This window comes from Ambystoma mexicanum, chromosome 6p (assembly GCF_040938575.1).
Source record: "Ambystoma mexicanum isolate Mex_15411 chromosome 6p, UKY_AmexF1_1, whole genome shotgun sequence".
NCBI classification, from domain to species: Eukaryota; Metazoa; Chordata; class Amphibia; order Caudata; family Ambystomatidae; genus Ambystoma; species Ambystoma mexicanum.
The window spans coordinates 333,304,816-333,323,577 of NC_090935.1; the positions used below are offsets into that span (position 1 = coordinate 333,304,816).

General features: G+C 44.4%; 1 protein-coding gene across 1 annotated transcript in view; it reads right to left on the reverse strand.

Annotated features, from left to right (window-relative positions):
- Nucleotides 1-18,762, reverse strand: part of ADAMTS12 (ADAM metallopeptidase with thrombospondin type 1 motif 12) — a 4,001,072-nt gene that overhangs the window by 886,566 nt on the left and 3,095,744 nt on the right. The gene's annotated exons all lie outside the window — the stretch shown is intronic.

An 18,762-nucleotide genomic window follows, 5' to 3' on the forward strand; every position in this document is an offset into this window, starting at 1 on the left:
TTATTCTAGGCTTGACTACGTATTAGTGTCGGATAGTTTAATTGAGAGTGTACAAGAGGTGTCTATGGGAGAACGACACATTTCGGATCACTCAATGGTAATAGCTAAGTTGATGCTGCTCGCTGAAAGTCAGGCACCTAGTAGATGGAGGTTGAAACCTTTTGTGTTACAAAATCAAGATGCCACTGACGCATTAATGAACTTTATACCAAATTTCTTTGAGTTGAATGAGGGCATGCCGGACAACATGGTGGTGTGGGATGCTTTTAAGGCTCTGTTAGGGGGGGAACTGATGAACTGGACTGCAAGAATACGTAGGGTGGGTGAAGTCAGACTGGTGTAACTTGAAAAGGAACTTGGAGACTTACAATGAAATTATGCTTTATCGAGAGAAGAGAATATTAGACTTAGGATCTTGGATGCCGGGGAGTTGCTAAAAATTGAGGTGGACTCACAAGTTGAGAAGGGATTGTATTACATGAAGAAAAAGTACTGGGAGCAGGGGGATAAAGCAGGGAAGCTGCTGGCAAGCAGATTGAGGAGTTATTCAGAGAGGGTGTATGTCCAAAAAATTGTGGATGTGTCTGGTAATTTGGAGATTAAGAAAGATAAAATAGTTTTCGCTCCTTGTATGCTAAATTGTATACAAAAGATATTGCACCACAAATAGGTGATGTTAATAGATTCGTTGGAAAAATTGAACTCCCAGTGCTTTCTGATGAAGGTAGATGTTTGATAGAGACACCGATTACAGTCCTAGAGGTTTTGTCGGTAATTGAGGATATGAATAGGGGGAAATCTCCGAGGTGTGGATGGTTTGACGGTAGAATTTTATCAAAAATTTGGTGAAGTGTTGGCACCTAGTTTGTGTGATTTATATAACTGTTTTTTGAGGGGGGGGGGATTATGTGATTCAATGAAGGAGGCAATCATCACAGTGATCCCGAAACCTGGAAAGGATATTACTAAGTGCAATAATTATCGGCCTATCTCCTTACTTAATATAGATTTAAAAAATGTTTATGAAATTACTGACAGTAAGGCTTAAAAAATATATGGGTGATTTGGTGGAGCGTTCTCAGACTGGATTTATGGAGCGAAGGTATGGATATGATAATATCCGTACTCTGTTAGATATTTTGAGTTTGCCGGCCTCAGAAATAAAGGATATTTTGTTGATTTTCTTAGACGCTGAGAAGGCCTTTGATAGGCTGAATTGGAGTTTTCTGAATTATACGCTGTCAAAGTTGGGTTTTGGTCCCTGCTTTATTAAGGCTATACAAGCTCTTCAGAATGGCATCTCGGCAAAGGTGTGGGTGAATGGGGGGTTTTCTGCATCATTTCTGTTGTTTAGAGGCACTCGCCAAGGTTGCCCCTTGTCGCCGCTGTTATTTAATTTGCATTGGAACCTTTCTTGGCATATATACGTCAGATGGGATGTATCAGAGGGTTTGCAGTGGGAGAAGGGGAAGTAAAGGCTATAGTTTAAGCAGATGATGTGGTGGTCATCTTGAATGATCCTGTTGTAGGGGGTCAACTATTAAGGGAGGTCTTTGAAGAGGTGTGTCAGCTATCTGGGTATCGGATCAACTGGGATAAAACAGTGGTATTTCCAGTGAGGGCTTCGCCTGAGTGTGAACAGCTGCTGGGGTGAAAATACATATACCGAAGAGGATCATGGAAGCAAGGTTTCCATTGAGAAAGCCGTGCATGCATACACGACGATATAATGGCCATTTGTTTGAAATCCCAGAAGAAGTGAGAAAGACGAGCGAAAGTGCAGACTGGTGCCATCATTAAGAGCAGAATTGACGCACCCAGAAGAGATGTAGAGACGGGGGAACATAAAAGTTATATAGGCACCTAAGAGGAAGTGTCAAAGATGAGCAACATTTCGAGCTTGAGATGAAGCTGCTCATTTTGAGTCATTTTATAATTGTACAGTTGCAGCAAGGCAAGTTAAGGCTGGCTATGTAGTAAACTAGATGTGGCGATGTGCCAACATATTTGTATAGGGAATGAATGGACTACAGATATTCCATAATGCGCTTTAAAAGAGCTGGTCACCACGAGCAGAAAGGACTTTTCGGTGTGTCGCAATTAGAAATTGAAAGCTTAACCATGGAGGTGAATCAATGTCAAGAACACCGAAGGCCTGAATGTTCAAAGAGAAGCTACAATTAATGTGTGAAAAGAACAAAACTCCTGTTTGAAGTGAGGAGTGAGAACATTAAAGACATCAAAGGTTCTTCTTTTAATAGAGTTTAATACAGTAAAAGGCTCAAAATCATGGTATGCAGTCACTTGGTGGGATGGAAATAGATACTGGGCTGAGCCGAAGGGAAACTGGGAGGCAGGGGATGCCTATATTCCCTCTTATTCCCAGGCACAAAGAACAAACTCAAGGCCAAGCTTCAAAGGGATAATTGACTGTCAGACATCAGAGTGATGATGGATAGTACGTTAATTGGTGGGAAGCTATGTTTATGACCAGCCTACCAAGCACCTGGGTGCCAGCATGTGGAATATTACAAAGGGGTGCAAGGGTGCCAACCAATTATAGAGGGTAACGTAATTGAGAGCTCTATAGTTTGTGTAACCAATGGGACGCTGTGGATTTCATGACGTTCGTAATGACTTTTTATTAGAGGAGGGCTTAGTTGCCCACCTGAGTTTAGATACCCAATCACCTTCCCTGACCAGTATGGAACTTATGCCTAGATGTTCCCTGTAAGCCTATCACCATTAGGAGTAGGCTTTGTAGTTTGCCACATAGATTTACGTCAGTGATGATGAGTTTGTAGTATAAGAATGCTGTTTTTTATTAAATGCTTTGAGAGATTGCTTATTTGAGTAATTTTCTGCATCACCCTCCATCTCTAAATCTTCTTAAGGGGCTTGTTCGGACACCTCAGTTCAAACCCATACTCTATACTGTTTGTGTTAGTTGCTCAGTTAGAGTGGCTACTTCGTCATTGTTTTATCTTACCTGAGTTGTATCTTTGTTTTAATATATTGGCCTATGTAGTATTCTTAATATTATCTTCTGTCGGTTGAAAACATTTTAGCAGGGTTTTGTTCACCATCTCCTGTATGTTCATTGTGCCGCCTGCACTTTCCCTGCTTCACATGCCTTTCCATGGGTAAGCAGCGTGGCAACTGTTTTAATCATATAATTGCACACTTTCATTGCACTTTTTATTTCTGTGATATTTCCCTCCCACCCACCACCCCCCACTGCCAGACCTCTGTGTTCACAGTGGAGGTTATCCACACGAGTAACTCTTCACACCGTAACAACATTTATTTTTGCTGGGCAATGATAGGGCAGGTTGAGCACTGCCTTCAGATTATTTTCCTGCTGAAAACACCTGACATTTTCAAATGTATTTATTTGGTGCTTTCCAGCATGCTGCTTGCATACAAAGTGCTTCAGAGGATCCTGGTTACAAAGTAGAAAGGAGAAGCAGAGCCACAATAGGGAAACTGGGTTTTGTCTATCAGTTGGGGACTGCCTGGGGAAAAGCCTTTCAGGTGAACCGGGTCTGAGGGATTTTTTGATTTTCTGGTATATGAGCCCCACACTTAAATCCAGCGGGAGAGCGGTTCAAAGTTCAGGTCTCATTAGGGGCAGTTTTTTTGCCCATATTTATTGTATCCAGTCTGGACCAGTCTGTTTCCTGTGCTAGAGTGAAGGGTCCTGATAGCATTGTAACTTTGGAAAAAGTAAAAGATTTGGGTGTGACCTAAGGTCCAAACCACTTTCCTGTTGATGCATGGAATTATGATCAGTTTTCGTGTAGCGTTATGATGCGCTACTGCACCGAATTATTTCCATCCTCAAAACAAGGGTCGAAATGGAAACATATGATGCATGTTGAAAAATCCACTCCCATTAACACCATCATATTGGTAAACCCAGTATTATGCAAATATATGCCATCACCAAAGGTTATAATTACTTATGCCATAACACATGTGGTAAAGGTGGGCCAAAATCTACCAAGCCCAATGTGGGCCTCTGTCTTTTCCAGAACAAGTTCCTACTTAAGCATATGGAAGCATAGAAATGTGTAGCAGGCAGTATTGACAAGCCTCACAACACTACCATCTACTTTTGTGTGTTGCTGCCACGTCACTAGCACTCTTCACACATGCATCTTTAAACAAGTGCCTTTTCCTTGTATTTAATATGGCTATACGATTCTATTCACATAAAATGGGATTAATTGCCATTTGTTGTCTCATTCATATAACTATTGGCTTTTAGCATAGAACGATTAAAATGTGCTGAAAGGGCACTGTGTGCGTATCTGTAACATATGACTATTTCAATGGAACAGCTGGATGTATGCCTCCTTTTGCCTTTTTCTGCTACCAAAATACACTGTGTTTATTCAATTGTATAATAATTACTATTCCACAGAGCTTCATTTACAACATATGCCAACACACATGAGTAAGCCTTTCCATCTTTTCATCAAGTACTTTATTTTTTCCTGCTGTACTACCTCGAACATGTTGACAAATTAATGTAACCATATAATTCAAATTTCAAATACATAGTGTGCTCTGACCTTTTCAGTGCAGGTTATAATTAATGCGTTCTGCAATGCACTTTGAAGCTAATGATTCAAAGGTGACAAAGAAAGGGCTAAAAGGAGGATTCAGCCTTTGGAGACGTGTTTCTTTTATAGATTTCTTGAGATGACGTATTTCAATGGCAAGTTGCTTACTGCAATAGTTTGAATTTAAGTTTAACATATAACATTTTCTAAGGATGTCTGTGTGTTAAGACAGCCTGGAAAGCACCGCAATTACAGAGAGGTTCTGGAGCCAGATCAAACCAGACTCAATGATGGAAATAGACAAACTGCAAGGCAAACCCCAGCTTTATTAACATATAAATAAAGCAGCAACAGCATACAGGCATAGAATGTCGTCGCTTTCAGCGTGCTTATTAAAAACAACAGTTTTTATACTACGAATGTGTCATCGACAATGCTATAATATCAGTTTACAAAACCTACGAGTTACAGGGATTGGGTAAGGGGATTCACTACATATACATTCTATAGAGGTTAAACTTCTTATTGGGTAACAACAATCTGATGGCTCCGCCTGAGACCAACTCTAAATTGACAATAGTAAAAATACATAGTTTTTATAATATATTATTGGTTGGCATAAACATACTGACATCGAGGGTTTGGTTTGGCTGGTTTTGTACTGACCAACCTTCGACAACTGACATGTCATCAATACAGTAGCAGTAGGGGTAGAGAGGTCCATGGACTGCTTTCACTTTAATTAAAGAAAATACCGTCCCTTATTCCTAGGCCATGAGCCAGACTCATTTCTTTGCTTTCAACCTTGTGGAGCTCCTCGGGTCTGGGAATATGCATAAGGAGTGAGGCAGGTGTCCTATCTGTGTTCAATACTAATGAATAAACCGTGCTCTTCAATTATGGGTCACGTGTGTTGAGGCCGCATTTGGAATTATTTCACTTTGTGTTTATTAGATTTTTATCTAATATTTATATGAATGTTATGGTTTCTTTTAGCACTGGGGACACTCTTGAGTTATTCTTCATTGAGTCGTTCGGCTTCTAGGTGTCCTGCACCAGGCTTAAAAAGGCTAGTTGCAGTCTTAATAAATCTAAGACTATATGGCTTGCTTCTTGGGAATCATTAACTCATGCTTCCACTGAAACATTCCTATCCTTCCTTTTTTCATGGTAACCTTGTCTTTGGTTGCTAGCTACTGTCTAATACCTGTGCAGATCTGTATTTTTCTTAGTTCAGCACTTTAAGTTTTTATGAAGTATTTTGCCCTTTCATTTACTTAGCAGCATGCTGTTGCTTACATTTTGAAAAAAAGGTGCCCATTACTCTCACTTTTCTATATTAAAGAGCTATATTTTAGTCTTGTTCATGTTGCATTCAGTTTATACAATGCTTTTGTTAGTATTCTTCATGTCTTATAGATGCCATGTCAATATTCTTCATGTATCAAAGCATATATTACCTAGTGTTTGTGTTCTTCATGTTGAGTGCACATTTGCTTTGTGTCTAATGCATGCATATGTTTTGTATAATTGTCGGTTTGTTTATTCATGCCATCTTTAGCTTAGATCATGTCCCTCTCCTGTTGTACCTGCCTGGATATGGGTGGTATGGTTGCCTTAAAGAATAACGTTTATTACCTATGCGGTATTTGGCTGTGTGAGTTGCAGTAACTATGGATGACATATTCATCTGCCTCCCAACATGTGCACGCAAGCATCCCTTCTCAACCCGCCCTGTTCTAAAAATGCTATTAGGAGAGCTCTCCAAATCCAACAGATTGCCAGATGTCACAGCTATGTTATCCTCACATCCAAATCCTTTGGCAGTTCGAATAAGCATGTATGCATTATGTACTTAGAGATTCAAGCATACATCCCATTTATTACAGACATATGTGTTAAATATGTCTATGTCACTCTTAGGTTAGCTAAATCCTTTTTGATTTCATGCTAAACAGCCAGAAACAACCACTAGTCTTACTTGACATTAGGAGTATACCAGACTGTTAATCTTGGAATGAAAAAAACTTGAAACATATTTATATGGTTATTCTAGGATTTGATAATGAGTTTTGCTCTATAAGGCAAGAGTAATATTCTTATTATGATTACAATATATAGGATATGATCTTTTGAAATTAGCATAGTAACATTTTAAAAAGAGCCAGTTGAACAATGTTAGGAGGATTAAATAAAGTTTTTTTTTTTTAAATGGACTTGAGATGTGGGGAAAGAGGAGAACACTCCAAATTCAAGTTCTACATCTCCATTATTGATTGGGTTAATTCAAATGACCCCACCCTGTAAGTGGCTTCAACCCAACACTCCACCTAAGTCAATGTCTAGTATGGGATGCCCAACTGAAACCCTTATTTACATATTTTTATATTAAAAGTTATTTTATTTCTGGATGGTGTACCCTTATATAATGCCCCTCTCTTTGAATCCCCCCGGTCTCACTGAACCAAGAAGAAGGTTTGTTTTGCAAATTAAAAGATTTATTTGAATAATTGAACAATATATATATCACACACTTATAAATATGAATAATATCTGAATATCACACTTATGAATATTCAGATATGATTCATATTTATAAAAGTGTGATAATTAGATATTGTTCATATCCATAAAAGTGTAATATATATATATATATATATATATATATATATATATATATATATATATATATATATATATATATATATCAAAGAAGGGTGCGAGGGGCGCACTCTGGGTCCCTGCTAGATGTACCTTTCCACAGTCCAGTTGATGTTCTCCTCCTAGCACGCTTTCTTGCCTCTTGCAATCATCAGGGAGGCAGTCAGTTCAGGTGTTTATTCAGGTGTTGATGGTTACTACCAGTGATGGCCTCAGGGGATTCTGGTTGCTGTAGTCATTCAAGTAGCCAGTAAACAACTCAACCTCCAATTACAAAGTGTAAAACCCCAGTTGGGGGGAGGGGGGAAAACCAACAGTGTGGCTCTCCTGAGTAGGGGCATGTGTCACCCCGGTGCCGCCGCCTCTGGAGCCCGGGACTCCTAAAAGATTTGACAAAGAAGGGTGCGAGGGGTGCACTCTGGGTCCCAGCTAGATGTACCTTTCCACAGTCCAGTTGATGTTCTCCTCCTAGCACGCTTTCTTGCCTCTTGCAATCATCAGGGAGGCAGTCTGTTCAGGTGTTTATTCAGGTGTTGATGGTTACTACCAGTGATGGCCTCAGGGGATTCTGGTTGCTGTAGTCATTCAAGTAGCCAGGAAACAACTCAACCTCTAATTACATAGTGCAAAACCCCAGTTGGGGGGAGGGGGGAAAACCAACAGTGTGGCTCTCCTGAGTAGGGGCATGTGTCACCCCGGTGCCGCCGCCTCTGGAGCCCGGGACTCCTAAAAGATTTGACAAAGAAGGGTGCGAGGGGCGCACTCTGGGTCCCAGCTAGATGTACCTTTCCACAGTCCAGTTGATGTTCTCCTCCTAGCACGCTTTCTTGCCTCTTGGAGGGGAGTTGGTTCCTGGTCTCCTGAATGAAACACTTGTGCCATCACTACAATAACCAGAATCCTTTGAGACTGAAATTGAAAAAAAGTAATTAGCAACACCTGAAAAGGAACACAGCTAACACAGCCTCCCTGATGGGAGTTTGAGACTTGCAAGTACTTGGAGGAGTAGAACTAACTATTGTGCTTTGGAACTGTAGCAGTTGGGATTTAACCCTGGTAAGTTTTTAACATTGTTGGGACTATTTGCATCTGGGATTCAGCCCTGTTATTATTTTTTGAACTGTGTTGGGATTCAATCCTGTTATTACTTACATCAGGATTAAATGACTTGGAACCAGAGTGCGCGCCTGACCTTCTTTTTATATATATATATATATATATATATATATATATATATATATATATATATATATATATATATATATATTCAAGACAAAAGGAAAAGAAGATTCCACTTTTCCAACAAGGACGGCACTCAAAGCGGTCAGGATGTCAAAATAGTCTTCAAAATAAATCCACCATTCGCCAACAAGGTTACTTAACCCATATCCAGTTTTATTAAGGGTATAACAGAGCTGACGCGTTTCACAACGATCCCGTTGCTTGATCACATAAGAAATGAGTGATTTACGCAGCGTTTAAATACAATCAGAGAAGAAAGTTTCAAACTCTATGGTTCTTACCCTCTGCAATTAGTCCCTTTTCTCTTTCAACTTTTTTCCAAATCTATATACATTCTCTCCTGTGTTACTGCAGGCGGCCATTTTGAAATGTATTTCAAATCATTCTGGTTGTGTTGGATATAAATACTAAATAACATTTTTTTCAGTATTTTTTTCAGTAAACAGGCAGTATTTATAAATGGTGTTAACAAAAATATTGTGACGCTAGTGGTCAAAACAGAAAATACTGCGTAAAAAAAAAATATATCTTGTTAACTCGCTTACTGGCAAACCAACTGCATTTCCCCATCTTAATGAGCAATAAAATGAATATACTGCTATTTCAAGTTCAATTAAGGATCTCCTTTTTCTTTAAGCATATTGTCTGTAGATATAAGAAAACTAAGAGGAAACATGATGAATAAAAGTGCATAGTGCTGTAAACATTGGTTCTGAATGAAGTCAAAAATTTGTTAAGTGCATAGTGCCATCATAGTTCCTCATATACGGGCAATAGCTTAGTTATAGGTAAACTCATTAATTTGTACAAGCAGAAAATATTCACAATAAAGTGCATAGTGCTGTAAACATCTATTGCCACTGTAAATCAGTGTGCAATGTAGGTTATAATAAAACCAAGATTAGGGGAAATGCAAGCCGGATTTTAAACGAAAAAGGGAAGTATAGAGAGAGAAGGGATAAACAAAGGGAAAAGCTGTGCAGTTTTCACTAAAAAGATCAATACACATACAAAAAGATTTATACAAATTACAAAATATTAGAAGGATGTTAAAAAAAATTGTTAAAAAGAGCTCAGGTATAAAAAATATTATTAAGCAAGATGTTGCCATTAGTAGTGAACTACAGAAAACTTTCCAGAGTTCAAATGGGAAGGGCGCCCTATGTCCCAAGGAAAGTATACAGTCCTTCATCTAAGTTGTGTCCTCCTGGTTTTTTGGTTTGGAAGTCTAAAATGCAGCGTGTTTCCATCTGTCGCAGTGCTAGCTCCCGGTTACCACCACGTGGATTGGGTTTAGTGTGGTGCACACCAAAAAATCTGAAACTTTCCAACTTGCTCTGATGTTGATCTCTGAAATGTACTGCCATAGGGTATGAGGCATCTACGTTCTTTATGGCACACATATGCTGCAAGATCCTTAATTTCAGCTTGCCAATGGTGCTGCCTACATACCAAAGATTGCATGAGCATACTAAAACTTATACCACAAATTCGGTGTTACATGTGATTTTAGTTTTGATTTCAACATCATGTCCCAGTATCAGATGTATGTAACTGGTTTTATTGAGGGCAAATTGGCAGGCTTTACATTTGGTGCATTTCAGAAAACCAGTGTTTTTTTTACTTTTACTTAACCATGTAAGTTCAGCTTGCGTTGGGTTTTTCTGTGTCATGAAGCTTGTTACTAATGTGTCTTTGATGGAGATTGACTTTCGGTAATTTATATTGGAACGTTGCCCCATGAAAGGTGATAGAGCTTCATCGGTTTTCAGGACATGCCAATGTTTTTGTAGTATTGGCCTTATTGTTTTGGCATGTGAGCCATAGGGGAGTATCAATCTTACATCATCAGTTTCAGATGGTTGTTCAGGAATTCGATTAGTAGAGAGCAATACTGCTCGATCTAAATTCCGAGCTTTGGTATAAGCTCTTTCAATAACAGCCTTAGGATATCTTTGTTTTCTAAAATTCCGGGCTGTCATTTTGCACGCTCTGTCAAAGCAATCCAGTTTACTGCAATTGCGTCGGATTCTGATGAACTCACCATATGGTATACTCCATTTGAGCGGAGTCGGATGATTGCTTGTCGCAAATAACGGCATGTCCGAACTTGTAGGTTTACTGTGAAGTTCAGTGATGATTTCTCTTTTGTCCGTTTTTACCACAACATCCAAGAAAATTAATGATTCTTGGCTGTTGGTCTCAGTGAATTTGAGATTTAAGTTGTTAACATTCAATATAGACACAAAATCTAACCAGTCTTGTTCTTCACCATTCCATAGGACAAACAAATCGTCACTATACCGTAACCAGAGAACAACTTGGTCTGTATATTTACTGTTGGCATCAGTCCAGACAATGAATTTTTCCCACCATCCCATGGTGAGGTTTGCATAGGATGGCGCAAAGCTTGTGCCCATTGCCGTACCTCGTAATTGGTTGTAGTAAACGTTGTCAAAAAGAAATACGTTGTTGGTCAAGCATAGATCTACCATTTCCATAACCATTTCTCCATGGCTCAAATAATTTAGCGATCTGCTATCCAAAAAGTATTTACGGGATCCACCAGGGGGCGCCGAGATGCACTGACGCATCCGCACTGGTCTCCTCCAAAGGGCGCTGTAATTGGGACCTGAGCCCCCCCCAGACCGCCAGGAGTGCAGTGTCGACCCCCCCAAGGAACACTGTTTCAGCGGAGCCCCCGCGGACCCCAACTCCGATCTCCCGGCGTGGAGATTTCGCTGAGATGGGACCCTCGGAAAGAGGAGGGAGAAGGAGCTCCGCCTTCCCCCGCGCTGCGGCTCCGCAGGAAGTAACGGAGAACCGCGGCTCGGGTAGGCCCCGCGGATGCTGCCCCCCCTACGTCGGACTTCACTGGGACGGATCCCGACCCCCAGTCCCCCGAGCGGGGCCACATAAGGCAGTTCACGGCACAGAATTGGGAGAGGGAGTGAGCTCAGCCCTCCCCAGCACCGCGTCCCCTTACGCGGAGCACCGGCAAGCCGTGGCCTACGCGAGGCCTGCGACACAGCCGGACGGCACGGAAGAGCGCCCCCCCGGGGGCCTATGAGTCCTCCTGATCGCGGAGCTGTGTGCTGGGCCAGGCAGATCGAGCTTCCCCCGAGCCCACCGTTGGACTGTTGAGCTGGCGCAGGAGCGCACTCAGGAGGCACGGCCTGCCCCCCCCAAGATCTTCAATTCCATACTACATTGGAGACCCCCTGAGCCGGAGGCATCCGCAAAGGCGCCCACTCCACCCCACCCCAGGCGGGCCTTCCCTGGATCCCGCACAGCTTGGGGGCCGCACAACGGGCGCTCGGGGGCGACGGTGCCCCAAATCAACATCTTGCAACCAGCACCACGGAGGTAGAGGTACCCCCCCGGGCCAACCACAGCAGCCATTGAATGGCCCCAAAATAGTGGCCACAAAGACCGCCAGTACTGTGTCGACTTGAACTAAAACCCAGGACGAGGAGTGATAGGCCCGCGTCGGCGGTGCTACGGAGACGTGGCCTGAGCAACCACCCGCCCCAACAGTGAGTACAACACTGTGGCCGTACACAGGGAAGACCCCCCCTCGCGTGGTCCGGTGACCCGGCGGTACCGTCCATAGGGCCTAGAGCATCAGGGAGAAGATCCTGTGGGGATGGTCAGGGGAGGCCTATGAACTGGAAGGAATCTCTGCAGAGATTTCGACGTAAACCCTCAGGCTCCCCTACCCGCCCGGGAATGGCGGCCTCGGCACCCCTGGACGTGTCTGACGCTAGCACGGTCACCAAAGGCATAGCGGCCCTCCTGGAGGAAATAAGAGGCTTCAGAGCAGACATAACTCTACCGCTGGATACTATGGATAAAAAAGTGGACAACATAGACGACAGGGTCCAAGCCCTTGAAAACAACACAGCCTCGAATGACATTTTCGAGACGCAATTCGACATGCGCCTATCGGAACTCGAGAGGAGGGAAGAGAAGTGCTCCCTAAAACTGGATGACCTGGAAAATAGGGAACGACGCTGTAATCTTCGCTTTTTGGGGTTCCCGGAGCGGGAAGGTGAAACGCAAATGGACATAATTAAAGCTGTGAACGCAGTAGTGGGATCTCTCTTTGAGGGGGCGAACACAAATGAACCCACAATTGACAGAGCTCACAGGGCGGGAACGATCAACAGAGGCCCCAGGTCTATCCTCGTGCGTTTCCACTACTTCTCGGAGAAGAATAAAATACTGGAACTGGCACGTAAGAGAGTCCCGGTCGACTGGGAGGGAGCCCGGATTTCGGTGTACCAGGATCTGTCCGCCTTCACCCTGGCAAGACGTCGTCTCTGTTCCCCGCTGACGAAAATGCTCCAAACCAAGGGGGTCCGATACAGGTGGGGATACCCTTTTTCGCTTTCCTTCGAACTGGATGGGTACAAATATGCCCTGGTCACGGAGGATGACATTCGCAGGTTGTCGGGCAAACTCCTTGGAGAGCCGAACGTGGAGGGGGAAGACCAAGAACGTGGAAGAGAGCCCGTCGGACCCGGGAGAATTAAAGCTTCTCAGGAGAGACGTAAAGTCCGAGGCCACAGGAAGTTCAGAAGAGTGGCTCCGGCATCTCCTGGGCAACCTGACACTTGAGGAACCCCAGGAAGTCTCATGGTCCAGTTTGATTTATATGTCATTGGGGGAAACACTATGATCATTTGTATTCTGAGCATGATAGGGGGGGGGCTCAAGTTGGGGTTGTTGGGGAGTTTAAGAGCCCGGAGGAGGGAGACAATGGTGGCCTGGCTCAGCGACAGGATGAAGCCGCTGGTCTACCAGGCGTTCAGGGGGGAGGTGGGAGGGGGGAGGGAAAGGTTGGAGTTAGTTCAAGAGGACTCTAATGGGGCCAAGCCAAGTTTTCTGGTCTGTTTTGTAACTGGGTTTTTGTTATGGGTCTATAGCGGGAGGTGGAAGCACTGCGGGAGCGTTGGAATCATTAGTCCCGAAAAGGGAGACGTGAACTTTTACCATGGCTATGGTGGATGATTCCTTGCAATATTTGACAGTGGGTTCCCTAAATGTACGGGGTCTCAACTCTCCTACCAAAAGGTCGCTGCTGGTGAGGGAATTCGCAAGGCTCCGGCTCCATTTTTTATTCGTACAAGAAACACATTGGGTTCGGGACAGGGAGCCAAGGCTGAGAGCTAAAGCTATTGGACAAGTCTATGCAGCGTCCTTCCAGGCCAAGAAATGTGGAGTAGCCCTTTTGGTTTCTCCCGGGGCTCACTTCGTCCTTAAAGCCCAGAGGTCAGACCTGGAGGGACGATATATCATGGTTAAAGGGGAGGTGAGGGGTCGGCTGTTCACCCTGGTTGGTATTTACGCTCCAAATGAGGCGCAAGATGGCTTCTGGATGGGGATGAGAGAGAAAATCGTAGTTTCCGAGGGTACTTTGCTGGTCGGGGGGGATTTTAATATGGTTCTTTGCCCTGATAGAGACAGGAGCTCGCCCAATCCATGCCCTAACCAACGTCTCCAAAAAAAACTGGCCGAGGCATTTAGATCAGTCAACGACGATCTGGGCTTGAGCGACACACACCACACAGAAAAAGATCGGGACCCCGACTTCACTTTCTTCTCGAAACCCCATGCCACTTTCTCCCGTATTGATTATATTTTGGTCGACGCCACGTTCCGGGGCGAGGTCACAGACTCAGGGGTGGAGGTGGTTCCCTGGACTGACCACAACATGGTTAGAATAAAAATGGGTGTGCCCCCGGCCCCCCCACCTGGGTCCCTATGGAGATGTAGCAACCTCCTCCTACACGATAAAGAGGTGCGACGATCCCTCCTTACAGCCATCACCGAATACTTCTCTATCAACGACAACGGGGAGGTCGGAGTTGTGGGTGTTTGGGAGGCATTCAAGGCGACCATCAGAGGCATTCTCATCGAGACAGGTTCAAGAAAAAAGAGGGAGAGGGGACAGGAGGAGGCACGGTTGAGGAAAAAGATAGAGGCTATCCAACCTGGTGGGAAACTAAAAACACAAATGTTCCCCGGGAAGTGGGAGGAACTCCAGAGGTTGCGCTCAAGCCTGGCAGACCTCCAGGTGGGACAAACAGAAAAAAAGCTGTCCTTCCTGAAACAAAATTACATGGAGAAGGGGGAAAAGGCTGATAAAATACTTGCTTGGAGGCTCCGGGAGCTCAGAAATAGTAGGAGGGTTAACTCCATCCGGCCACCGGGAGGGGAGCCAACTGTAAGAGACAGCAAAATAGCTGAACACTTTCGGCTCTATTATGAACACCTATACAGCTCGGAATACGCGGGGGACGGAACCGAGATCGACAGTTTCTTGGACTCTCTCCCGATTCCCGGCCTCTCACCTGAAAATGCAGATATACTGGATCTCCCCGTATCTCCAGAGGAGATAATAGATACTATATCCTCCCTGAAGAGTGGAACAGCCCCAGGCGACGATGGGTTCACAGTCAAATTCTATAAGACTTACCGGTCTACGCTAGCCCCGTTTCTGGCCAAAATGTTTAACTCAGCGCTTGACCAGGGCACCCTCCCGCCTTTGATGATGTCAGCACTGATAGTAGTAATCCCCAAAGAGGGGAAGGACCCTTCCCAATGTCAATCGTATCGCCCCATTTCCCTTCTTAACATGGATGTCAAGATCCTGGCCAAACTTCTGGCGAACAGGCTGGCAAAACTCCTCCCATCTCTTATACATGGTGACCAGGTAGGGTTCATCCCGGGGCACCAGGGGTCCGATAACATACGAAAGACCCTAGGCCTCATGTACGAGGCCTCGAGGCAGGGGAAAGAGGGTTACCTGTTAGCTCTGGATTCAGAAAAGGCCTTCGACCGCGTCGAGTGGCCTTATATGGGCAAAGTCCTCCAGAAAATGGGTCTCGGGGAGAATTTTTGTAGATGGGTCTCGACACTATATAATGCTCCCACGGCAAGAGCTTTGGTTAACGGCGGCTCTATCTAGAGGAACCCGGCAGGGCTGTCCCTTTTCCCCCCTTCTATACGCTCTGGCAATGGAGCCCCTGGCTATAGCGATCAGGGCGGACTGTGAAATTACGGGGATTCGTTGTGGCGATTGCGATTTTAAACTCTCATTATTTGCCGACGATATCTTGGGGTACCTAACTAACCTCCAGGTATCACTACCCAGATTGTTTAATCTTATAAACCTCTTCGGGGCCTTCTCGGGGCTTAAGATAAACGCCTCCAAGTCTACTATTATGCCAATGGGCCCCGGGGACAAAGATATTGGCGATCGCTCGGAATTCTTGGGAGTGAGGATAGAACGTGTGTCCACCAGGTATCTGGGCACCGACATCCCTAGGAACCTCTCGCTACTATATCAGTTTAACTTCCCGGGGATCTTGGCCAAAATCACCAGCGATCTCAAACGCTGGGCTCCCCTTACACTCTCCTGGTTTGGCCGTATGGTGACGGTTAAAATGAATATACTACCCCGCCTCCTGTATCTCTTCGCAGCCCTCCCTGTGGTCATCCCCGAATCCTTCTTCGAGGTTTTACAAACCCGTGTCCTCCAGTTTATATGGGAGGGGAGGAGGCCAAGAGGCAAATTTTCCACCTTGACCCTGCCGAAGTCTCATGGTGGATTCGCCCTCCCCGACTTCAGATTGTACTATAAAGCAGCCCAGCTCCGGGTGATGATGGAGCACATGCGAGAGGATATGAGTACGTACTGGATATATATCGAAGATGTCCATACCCCCCATAAAAAAGTTAGAGACCTATTATGGGCCTCCCCGAAAACCATCCCCTCCTATCTTAGAGAACACCCCACACTGGCAGTCCTATGGGCACTCTGGAAACCGAATAAAGATAACAAAATGCTGTCGTCCTGGCCGGCCCCTTTAACATCGCTATGGGGTCCCCCTATCAACCTAGACACCAGAGGCTTCCGTGACACTCAAGCTTGGTCAGACATGGGGTTGGAGAGAGTTTCCCAGCTCTCCCGTGAGGAGGGCTTCGTGGACTACGAACAATTGACCGAAGCACTTGGTGATAAACCACCATCGATCTTTGAGTACTTGCGTTTGAAGGGAATTCTGACTCACCCCCGCTGGGCTGACAACTTGACCCGCCCCCTCACCCCCTTTGAGGAAGTAATAGCTAAAAGTGTCTCTCGAAAAGGCTCCCTGTCCAAGTTCTATAGTACCTTGATAACGGCCAACCTGGAGGGTAGGCAACCCTTCAAACGTATATGAGTAGAAAGGCTGGGTATGGCGTTGGATGACCATACATGGAGGGCAGTTTTCAAAACCATATTCTCCGGTACTCTGTACTCCGCAGCCATGGAGCATAGTTTCAAGATTCTGCACTCCTGGCATCGCTCCCCAACCACTCTCTCTAAAATGTTCGCAGAAGTATCCCCCTACTGTCCTAGGTTGTGTCACCAAAGAGGCACATGGTTCCACATGTGGTGGGGATGCCCGGTTATCCAGGTGTATTGGTCCTATCTCCTCAGCTGGATTAAGGATATAGAGGGATTCTGCCCATCGCTTCTCCCCTTGGAAATCCTCCTGGGTTCCCCCATGCCGGAAACGGAACAGAGTGCATTCCCGAGGGTCATCGGGGCCATGCTGAGGGCGGGGAGGCTAGCATTGGCCCAAAAGTGGATAAGAGCCTTAGCACCAACCAAGGAGGAGTGGCTCTGTAAACTAAGGGGTATATTTACTTATGAAAAACTTACGGCAGTGAAAAACGATAAACTCTCGGAGTTCTCACAGGAATGGACAGCAGTTCTCCTCCACGACGAATGTGTCTCTATGCGATTGTAATGTTGGACCCCAATATATGTCCCCCGAGCATACCCTAGCGCCGGCCTTAAAACTGGAGACTCTCCACCATTCTGCTCTGCACCGCGCTGCTCCCACGATGTCAAATTGTAAAACAAGTGTATGTAATGATGTCTGAAAGTTCTCACTGCTGCTTCCGCAACCTGCAAAAACCTAAAGACTTGGTATGTTGCAAAACTGGGGGGGAGGGGAGGGTGGGGGGTGGGGGAAGGGGATTATGTTGCAAAAGTTGGGGGGGTGGGGTGGGGGGGGTATGGTGGGATGGGAGTAAAAAGTAAAAATAATTCTGTCAATTATGTTTGCTCAGTGTATTGCTGGCAGGGACTGCTCGCGCACCCTACCTTTTTTGTAATATGACAATAAAAACAAAGTAAAAAAAAAAAAAAAAGTATTTACATGCTTTTTTACCATCGTTATGTTGGATTGATTATATATGGATTGACATATATATATATATATATATATATATATATATATATATATATATATATATATATATATATAGTTCAATTCTTCAAATAAATCTTTTCATTTGCAAAACAAACCTTCTTCTTGGTTCAGTGAGACCGGGGGATTCAAAGAGAGGGGCGTTATATAAGGGTACATCATCCAGAAATAAAAGAACTTTTGACATAAAAATATATAAATAAGGATTTCAATTGGCATCCCATACTAGGCATTGACTTAGGTGGAGTGCTGGGTTGAAGCCACTTACAGATTGCGGGCTTGTAGCGGGATTTCTGGATTAGAGCTACCACTTGTGCAGATTAATATAGGGTGCTAACTAATAGGATACATACATCCTGTTGGGCTACCACACTGTGTTACACTGTAAAAGCACCCCTCAAAAGGGAATGCTCTAAGGAAACGGTCTGTTTTGCAAAAATAAAATAAAAAAACTTCTGTAAGTCAGGAAGGAAATGAATATTTCCAAAATGGTGACATTGGTAGACATTAAGATGGCTAGAGAAGACCTTTTACATAAGTTATTTGTGAGAGGTGAATGGACTGAGCAGGACCAGAACATGTGGTTGCAGGCAATCACACAACAGATCACTGCAACATGGTTAGATATCTGGAGAGATCAGGGTCCCTTACATGTGGCCCTGGGTGAACTGTATATGGCCCCTATGCCAAGGATGATCAAAATAAGATTGGCAAGAAAGCGGCATATGTATATTTATCTATGGGAGCCATACAGGACAAATATGCTGAAGGCCAAGATCTGGTAAGTAGGCAACTGATGGCATTAGAAAAGGCCCAATCTGATCTGGTCTTGTCTGAGCAGAGGCTGCAGAGGAGCCAGGAGTCAGAAAATGAAAGCAGGCAGTATATAGTTAAAATAAAAGAGGATATGGGTATCCTGCAACAGGAAAAGGCAGAACAGGATACCAGAGTTCTGGCCTTGCAGAAGGAGACCCAAGAAAGTGTGGGCTCTCTACTGCAGAGCCAGAAAAAGCTGGAGCAAAAAC